Here is a 10172-nt window from a genome sequence, read left to right as displayed (position 1 = left end):
GGTCCCGGTTCAACCCCACCCCTTCCCCTCTGCTTCCTTCTTCACCTTCCCAGGCGCCGCGCGCGCTCGCGCGTCTGAGGGCGCGTGCACACAAACGCCAACGCGCCTGCCCGCGCGCTCGCGTCCGGGCCCCGGGGGCGGCCGACCGTGTGGCGGCCGCGCGCTTGCCTCTCGTAAGGCGCGAAAGCTGGGCTCCGGCGCGCGGTGTCCTTGACTCCCCGGATCGAAATCGCGTCCCCGTGCCAGCCGCGGTTGCTGCATTTCGGGCACCGCCCGCTGGGCGAAGCTCGGTGACGAAAGTTCGTCACCCTTTTGTCTCGCGCTTTGGTGCGCAGGCGCTGTTGTGTATACGCCCGCCAGCCTCCCAGACCTGTGCCCCGCGCAGGAGCGGGAGGGCAGGTCTTTCCTTCTCTGTCCCCGTCTTCGACCCTGCAGTCGGTGTGCTGTCGCTTATCTTAAGAGGGTGATTTCTTTGGGGAATCTGGTTGGTTGTCGTCAGTGGTTGTCAGCTTGGTCCCAGCCATAGCGCTAGGTCTGTTTTCTCAATCTGGGGCATTTTGGTGGAGGATGGAGGGAATGGTGACAAGTGCCTTAAGTTTCTGAGCACGTTGGGTTTGGGTGCCTTTGGGTTTCTGAGTAGAAGTTCCCAGTGGGCGACTGAAAGCGTAGGGGTGAGGGTGGGTCACTGAGGGGAAGAGTGTGGAGGTAAAACGAGGAGGTGGTCTTCCCCCTGAAATAGCTAAGCCTTTGAGCCAGGAAGTCTATTGGCTCAGCTTAGGTCAAGAACCTTACACATTATACTCCCCTGATGGGGCTCTGGGCTTTCTAGAAATGTTCATGTAATAAACATCAGCCCTAAAGATGGTCATTTGCTTTGAACTCCGCATGTCTTATCCTAAGAAAACCAGCCAAGATCCAGACAGAGTTTTACGTACAAAGATGTTTGTGGTAGCCTTATTTACAATATAAAAAATGGAGGGGCGCCTGGGTGGCGCAGTCGGTTGGGCGTCCGACTTCAGCCAGGTCACGATCTCACGGTCCGTGAGTTCGAGCCCCGTGTCGGGCTCTGGGCTGACAGCTCAGAGCCTGGAGCCTGTTTCTGATTCTGTGTCTCCCTCTCTCTCTGCCCCTCCCCCGCTCATGCTCTGTCTCTCTCTGTCGCAAAAATAAATAAACGTTGAAAAAAAAAATTAAAAAAAAAACAAAACAATATAAAAAATGGAAACGGTTCCAACATACAAAGGTAGAGGCTGATTAAGGAAAGTATGGTTTTACCAACACAGTGATTCTCAAGACTGCCAAAGAGGCCAAAGGCTTCTAGGGGTCACCCCAAGGAATGAGCTGAGGCAGGGCCAGGCAGAGCCAGAGCCCCCTGTCTTGGCCTCAGCCAGGCAATGTAGAGCAGTCCAGGGCAGGATGGAGAGGGAAAACCCTTACTCTCTCTCCCCTAAGGCCTCGTGCTGGTGGGTACCAAGGGCAGGCCCACCTGGGACCAACAAGAAAGGGTGTCATTGTTTTCTCTTGTTATGTAATAATGTATCACAGATTTAGCAGCTTAAAGCATCCATTTAGTAGCCCAAGCGTCTGCGGATCTGAAGTCTGGGCCATAGCATGTCTCTGTTCTCTGCTCTGTGAGGCTGAAATCAAGGTGTTGGCCAAGCTGGATTCCTTTCTAGGGGTCTCTTCACCAGTCAGAGAAACTCTGTTTTTAAAGGGCGTATTAAGTCAAGTCCACCCAGATAATTTCCCTCTCTTAAGGCCAAATGACTTGGGACCGTAATTACATCTACAAAATAACTTTACAGTAGTGCCTAGGTTAGTGTGAAGAGGGTGCTGTCCTTACCTGAAAAGATATTGACTCCGTAGAGCCTAAGAAAGAAAAATAAAGAGCAAAGGAGGAAGTTGTTGAATGTTTGTATCTATTTTGAAATCTGTAAGGCCTTTGATGTTGGGTATAGTTTCATTTTGTGATAAAAATAAATGCTAAAAATAATGTAGTATGAAAGAGGAGGAGTTAGATCATCTGCTATGGGTGTTAAAAAATAGACTAGGTATGACACCGGCTCTCCTCCCTTCTTTCAGTCCTTTCTTGAAATTTTTTTTTTTTCAACGTTTTATTTATTTTTGGGACAGAGAGAGACAGAGCATGAACGGGGGAGGGGCAGAGAGAGAGGGAGACACAGAATCAGAAGCAGGCTCCAGGCTCTGAGCCATCAGCCCAGAGCCCGACGCGGGGCTCGAACTCACGGACCGCGAGATCCTGACCTGGCTGAAGTCGGACGCTTAACCGACTGCGCCACCCAGGCGCCCCCTTTCTTGAATTATTAATTGCTTGTTATTATCTGGAGGCGGAGGATGGGCTGATTGTCAAAAGACTGGCTCTGGTGTGTTATAGAAAACTTTCAAGCGCATGTCAATACTCTCTCTAGAATGTGGGGTTATTTGTCGTATATTGTGCTCAGATAACAGGAAGAATCTCATTCCACATCCTATTATAAATGCTTAGTGGCCATTTGGATTTCCTTTTCGCCGTCTTGCATCCTTTGCAAGATGGTTCCAGATCGGAAGTCAGTCACTGGTTCCGAACGGAAGTCAGAGTCTCAACTGACTGAGCCACCCAGGTGCCCCTCCCCTTCTTTTCAAATATCGGTGCCAATACTTTTCCTGTCTCAGTGCATCAATCCAAACCTTGAAATCACGGTTGAATCACGATGGACATCTAGCCTTTTTCCTGTTTCTGAGGGCAGTGGGTTCGGCATGGCCTCATGTGGTTGAATGGTTGTTACTGGTTTTGTTAAGAATACATTATCAGTGTTTAGTTATTTTCTTCCAGTTCTGTTTTACTTAGAGTTTATTAGGAATGGCTGCTAAATTGTACCCAACACCGCAAGAGAACAGTTTCCTCTTTTAACTCATGGATGTCATGAAGTGTGTCACTTACCACTTTTCTTTTTTTTTTTTTTTTAATTTTTTTTTTTCCAGCGTTTATTTATTTTTGGGACAGAGAGAGACAGAGCATGAACGGGGGAGGGGCAGAGAGAGAGGTAGACACAGAATCGGAAACAGGCTCCAGGCTCTGAGCCATCAGCCCAGAGCCTGACGCCGGGCTCGAACTCACGGACCGCGAGATCGTGACCTGGCTGAAGTCGGACGCTTAACCGACTGCGCCACCCAGGCGCCCCTACTTTTAGTTTTTTTGAGGAACCTCCATACTTTTTTCCAGAGTGGCTGCACCAGCTTGCATTCCCATGTCACATATATTTGTACCTTAGCAAGGGCAGATGCAAAGTAGGAATCAGATGGAACATTAGGGTCGAGATTTCATCTTTGGAAACTGCAAACTGAATAAAGGCTTTGAGAGAATCGAGTCAAAGAGCGGCAGTATATATAAATATATAATATTTATAATATAACATAATTAATAGCATATATGTGTGTTAGATCATACATCTATGTATGTATGATCAGTAATAGATCATCACACCCCTGCTCCAAGGATGCCAAAGGGAAATTTTAAAGGGCTTGAGGGAAGCGCAGAGACAGGACAGAAACACTTCGAACTGTCACGTGATAATGATATGCTACAACCTAATCTCAGGAGAAGCAATGTTACCTCCTGAGTCGAGTGAGAAAGGACTTATTTCACTCTTTAAATTTAATTCATTTTACACTTTCATTTTTTCCATTTATTTATTTATTTATTTTATCACAGTAAAGGCATATAACGTACAACTTACCATCTTAACCATTTTTAAGCATACCGTTCATCCGCGTTCTCTTTTCTTTACTTCGGACACGAATGTAGCCCGGAGGCATTGCTCTACACCTTAGGCACGGCGCCACCAGGTGGCAGCAGCGTGGCGCGATCCGGGATCGCTATTCAAACCGTCCTGCCCAGATTTCCCCTTCCGTAGCTATGTGAAGCTCGGGCTTTCAGGGCCCGAGCCTTGAACCAACGAACTACTGTTTCCCGAGTTCCTATCCTGTCTGAGGCACTGGATTTGATATGTGGTGGAGAGGGAGATGGGTTACAAAGACAGTAAGCCCCCCCACCCCCCCACCTTTACTCACCCTTTGTTCTTCCTTCTACAGCCTACAGGTCTGTCTGCCACAGGACTTTCATCCCCCGGGTGGCGCCCACCTTTGCAGAGCTAACTCCAATTCTTGGTTGCCTGAACCAAGGAAACAAGAAGCTGGAAGTTGCAGGCATTTGCTTGGGGTCCCGCAGCCAGTAGAGATCCCAACCTAGAGTGGATACAGATTTGCACTCTATCCATTCAGGTTGGCTTTGAGCCCTTGGTGACCTTGGGCAGGTTGCTTGATCTCTGCACTGCAGCTTCCTAGTTTGTCAAATGAGTATAAAACCACAAGGGAGGGCTGTTGGGCTCCAGGGCAGCTGTGAAATGAAATGAGTTGATGCGGGTGAAGCCTCTAGGCCCTGGAGTGTTGGATAGAGACCCACCAAAGAACGTAAATGATCTCATTAATAATGTTTTATAGGGGCACCTGGGTGGCTCAGTTGGTTAAGCGACTGACTCTTGATTTTGGCTCAGGTCATGATCTCACAGTTTGTGAGACTGAGCCCTACGTCAGTTGAACAGGCTGACAGCACAGAGCCCGCTTGGGATTCTCTCTCTCCTTCTCTCTCTGCCCCTCCTCCCCTCAAAAGAAATAAACTTAAAAAAAAAAAAAAGCCAACATACAAAGCGATACAACAATGATATTACTCTTCTCCTTGATTTCTGTGCTCCAGCCCCAATGGCCTTGCTTCCACGACCAAGCCAAGCTTCCTCCTGCCACAGGACTCTTGCACATTCCCTTCCCATTGGTTGGGTGTCTCTTTCCCCCTCTCATTGCTTGGTAGCCTCCATTCTTTTTTCAGATCACAGACGAACTGGAAACTATCCCCAATCCACCTGACCAAGTAAATTTCCCTCCATTATACCCTCGCATAACTCTTATCCTAATGGAAATTTTATATTATTTTTATTTATTTCTTTATTTACTTTACAGAGAGAGCTTGAGCAGGGGAGAGGTGCAGAGGGAGAGAGAGAGAGAGAATCTCAGGCTCCGTGCTTAGGGCAGAGCCCGATGCAGGGCTCAATCCCATGACCTTGGGATCATGACTGGAGCTGAAATCAAGAGTCAGATGCTCAACCAACTGAGCCACCCAGGTGCCCCAGGAAATTTTATATTATTTTTGACCCCGTGCTAAATGGTGGGAACCCTGCCTATGTATTCACAGTTGTGTTTCAGTGCATAGAATGTGAGAAGTGTTCAGTATTTCAGTAAGTATTAGTTGAATGAATGTTACTTCCTGTAATCTTCAGAATAGCCCTGTGAGGTACACACTTTTGTCTTCATTTTTCCAGATGAGGAAACTGAGGCTAAATGACTTACCTAAGGTCATATAGCCAGAAATTGAACTCACCTGCAGCTGACTGTACAGACACATCATCTATCCCTCTGTTATTTGGCAAAGGCCCAAATGTCTTTCTGAGTTTGTCTACATTTCTTTACTTCCTTTTATATAACCTGACATTTTCCTGGGATTCTCTTGAGTCAACAAGCCCCCTTGTAAAGACAAGTAATTATTGCTGTGACATTTTAAGAAGTATCAGTACATTGCACGTGATCAGAATCAGGCTAGGTGAACTGCTTTCCTCCTACTGTAGAACAGCTTCCTGTTTAGTGATTAAGCAGAACCACTGAGTACAGTTGTGCAGGCGGTTCACTGAGCAAGCGCACCTGGCCAAATGGGTGGGAATGAGGTGGTGAAATTAAGCCTGGGTTCTGCTGGCCAAGCTGTGCATCTTGCCGTGAAGCTGTATCACCCCAGGGTGGGGTGGGGATTGGGACTCTTTCCAGCTTGTGCAAAGGCACCCTTCACTCACCAAGCTGGTTGCTCAGGGAGCTGCCTCTGCCCAGAGGGGAGTGCCTTTCCCAAGGTCACTCAAGGGTGGCATGTGGTCTAGATGGCCCTGGATTTATGGTGAGCCCACCTGCGTGTTTTAACTGAACGAAGCATGCTCTGCTGTAGCAATTTCGGAAGAAAAGGGTCCTTGTGTATTTGGGGAGTATCGTGTATGAACAGGAAAAGATGGAAAGGACATCAGTTGTTCACTGTCCCACTTGCACTGGGAAAGTGATTTCCCAGTCCAGCCTTCAGGGTGGGTGGCTCTCACCTGCTGGACATTCTTCTTTAGGGCGTGGTGTTAACTGTCCTTCTAGAACCAGGGCTAGACTGAGCCTAAGTGCTCACCCCAACAGGAGGGCTGTTGGCCCAGACGCTCTAGCTTTCTCGGGATGGACAGTCTGACAAGTTTAAGAAATTCAAATATTCGGGGCGCCCCAGTGGCTCAGTCGGTTCAGCGTCTGACTCGTGGTTTCTGCTCAGGTCATGATCTCACAGTTAGTGAGTTGGAGCCCCGCGTCGGACTCCATGCTGGTGATATGGAACGTACTTGGGATGCTCTCTGTCCCTCTCTCTCTCTCTCTCTCTCTCTCTGCCCCTCCCCCACCCACTCTGTCTCTCAAAACATAAACTTCGAAAAAAGTTAAAAAGTTTCCAAAAAAAAGAAATTCAAATATTCTTCTGGCTCATCCTGGGAAAAGAATAAATTTTCAGGAAGACGAGACGGTGCGCAAGGTGGGCCCGGGAGACGGAGCTCTCAAGGACGCAAATTTTTTCTGTTTCCTTTTTTATTTTTTTATTTATTTTTTTTTTAATTTTTTTTTCAATGTTTATTTATTTTTTGGGACAGAGAGAGACAGAGCATGAATGGGGGAGGGGCAGAGAGAGAGGGAGACACAGAATCGGAAACAGGCTCCAGGCTCCGGGCCATCAGCCCAGAGCCCGACGCGGGGCTCGAACTCCCGGACCGCGAGATCGTGACCTGGCTGAAGTCGGACGCTTAACCGACTGCGCCACCCAGGCGCCCCGCTGTTTCCTTTTTTAGAATTAGCTGCTTTTTTATTACTGGACAAAGCAAATACCCTGAATGTACACACGTAGCTAGCGAGTGGCCACGCAGCTATGGTGCATTTTCAGCTCCGTTTACGTGGAATTAAAGCTACGGTTTTTATACCTTGTCCTTCTTTTGGTAGACAGCAGTTTTCAACTCGTCCTCACAGTCAGAATGAGCTTACTCTGACATCGTATTTTTCGTAATTATCAGACTGACTCTGACAATCTGTTCTTTCATGATTCCGTACCTTGTTTTCTTGTCTAATGTATTTCAATAGTTATATCTCCTCTCCTAATCAGGCAAAAAAAAAAAAAAAAAAGTAGAATTTGGAGCCCTTTTCAGATAAAAGCTGACATTTAGCTATTTCCACTTCTGTGTGTAAGATTTAAGTCTCTCTTTATGTTCTGATGTCACTCGGTCACTTTTTAAACATCAAAAATATGTTGCCTGGCTTGCCGAGAAGTAATGGTTATCCTGTTTGGCGCGCTGAATGAAGAATGATCATTGCAAGTTTGCTGAAAATTTTGCTTCAGGGCCGCCTGGCTGGCTCAGTCGGTTAAGCGTCCGACTTCGGTTCGGGTCACGGTCACTGATCTCGAGGTTTGTGAGTTCGAGCCCCGCGTCGGGCTGTGTGCCGACAGCTCGGAGCCCGGAGCCTGCTTCGGATTCTGTGTCTCCCCCTCTCTCTCTCTCTCTGCCCCTCCCCCCCCCCCCACGCTCTGGCTCTCTCTGTCTCAAAAATAAACATTAAAATAATTGTTTTAAATATTAAAACAAAAAAAAATTTTGGTTCAAATGGACATTAAAGGAGTCTTGTCAATTCTTAGTTTTTACCGGTTTACATGAAGTTAAGCGAAAGCTGGGGAAGAGAATAAACTGTCCACGTTCTGGTAAAACCAACTTACAACACAGAAACCTTTGTTATATGTTATCAGAGTTTCTCTGAAGAGTCACATTTCTGCGGCAAGCAAGCTTTTACCCCTTAAACGCCTGAACCCCCGGGAACCCCTGAGGCGGCTCTGCGGGTCCCCAGACCATGCACACTTCCACTGGAGTCCCGTCCTTCCAAGAAGTTCCTCCAGTTGCTACTTTGGAGACCTTTGCAAGTTCTCTCTCCCTCTCACCTTCAATTCTCTTTCGTTTTGTTTGCGTCTCTGCCACTGCCCGTGTCTTGGAAGGGCAATAACAGATTCTTGACAGCTTGTATCTTTTTTTTTTTTTTTTTTTTTTTAATTTTTGGTACAGACAGAGACAGAGCATGAACGGGGGAGGGGCAGAGAGAGACGGAGACACAGAATCGGAAGCAGGCTCCAGGCTCCGAGCCATCAGCCCAGAGCCTGACGCGGGGCTCGAACTCACGGACCGCGAGATCGTGACCTGGCTGAAGTCGGACGCTTAACCGACTGCGCCACCCAGGCGCCCCTCTTTTTTTTTTTTTTTTTTAACGTTTATTTATTTTTGAGAGAGAGAGAGATAGAATCCGAAGCAGGCTCCAGGCTCCGAGCTGTCGGCACACAGCCCGACGCGGGGCTCGAACCCACGAACTGTGAGACCACGACCTGAGCCGAAGTGGAACACTTAACTGACTGGGCCACCCAGGCGCCCCCTTGACAGCTTGTACCTTAAGTGGAGGAATTCGTAGGTCCTTCAGATACTTTGTGTTAAGCAGTTCTAAGACAAATCAGCCTTTTTCTTTTTCCTTCCTTCCTTCCTTCCTTCCTTCCTTCCTTCCTTCCTTCCTTCCTTTTTTCTTTCTTTCTTTCTTTCTTTCTTTCTTTCTTTCTTTCTTTCTTGTGTCGGGGAGGACCTGATCAGGATGTGTTAACATGCAGACCAAGTCTCCCTGTCTTTACTCATCTTAGTGATGTCACATCTGCCGGCGTGGAGAGCGTATGTGGCAGGAGAGGCTGAGTAGCAGGACGGTCGTACCTGCAGCAGTGGGCGTAGGAAGGTGACACATAAAAGTTCATTCCACCACAGGCATATTGACTGGGGTTGGGAGGGTGAGAAAAAGCAAATCCCCTTAACTGGCAAAGCTGAGGCCAGCAGAGGAGAGAAATGTTGCCCACGTGCCTGGAGCAGAGAGCGCCCTTCCTGTGGCCGGGGGTTGGGCCCGTTCCCACTCATCATGCCTTCGCCGTGGGCCCCATATGGGCAGTCAGCCCCTGTTCCTCGTGTTCTCTGTGGCTGGAAGCCCCCCTGTACCCCATCTCTTCTCTTTGTTCTCTTTTATTTTAACGAAAAAAAAGTTTTTTTCCAATGTTTATTTTTGAAGGAGAGAGAGAGACAGAGCCTGTGGGCCAGCTCTTCCCTCAGCGCCCCATCCAGTCTCTCCCCATGTCTCTTCTCTTACCAGTTCTGGCTCTTGCTCACAGACTAACGCCTCCCACGGAAAAGACTCGACTTTCTGCAGATGGGGCCAGCCGCATGAGTTGAAGGGCCCAGGGCTCCTTGTTCCAAAATGATTAAGAATTTCAAGATGGCGGGCCGCCTGGGTGGCTCAGTCGGTTGAGCGTCCAACTCTTGGTTTCAGCTCAGGTCATGGTCTCGCGGTGCGTGAGTTTGAGCCCTGCGTCCGGCTCTGCGCTGACAGTACAGAGCCTGGTGAAGATTCTCTCTCCCCTTCTCTCTCTGCCCCTCCCTGGCTCGCTCGTGCTCTTTCTCTCTCAAAATAAATAAATAAACTTAAAAAAAAAAAAAAAAAAAAAGAGAATTCCCAGATGTGGCAGCAGAGCATTAAACCAAATGTGGGACCCTCCCGAGTGTGGGGACAGGTTGCACATCCTTCAGGGTGGCTGTGTTCAGTCATTCGCAGCTAAAGTCATAGCGTCCCTTTGCATGAAGCCAGCGCTGGGCCAGGACCATGCTGTTGGTCGCCCTTCTCTTGACTTGGGCCTCTCAGCTGCTGCATTTCCCCTCAATGGATCTATAGTACGATTTTGTAATTTTTTATGTTTATTTATTTATTTATTTTTGAGGCAGAGTGTGAGCAGGAGAGGGTCAGACACACACACACACACACACACACACACACACACACACAATCTGAAGCAGGCTCCAGGCTCTGAGCTGTCAGCACCGAGCCCGACATGGGGCTCGAACTCACGAACCGCAAGAACCTGACCTGAGCCGAAGTCGGACACTTAATGGACGGAGCCATCCAGGAGCCCCATCTGAATGGATCTACATTATTGATGAGGGAGC

This window comes from Herpailurus yagouaroundi, unplaced genomic scaffold (genome assembly GCF_014898765.1).
Source record: "Herpailurus yagouaroundi ecotype Mexico unplaced genomic scaffold, PumYag 569, whole genome shotgun sequence".
Classification (NCBI taxonomy): domain Eukaryota; kingdom Metazoa; phylum Chordata; class Mammalia; order Carnivora; family Felidae; genus Herpailurus; species Herpailurus yagouaroundi.
The sequence above is the reverse complement of the archived record's forward strand: the minus strand, read 5'-3'. Positions refer to the sequence as shown.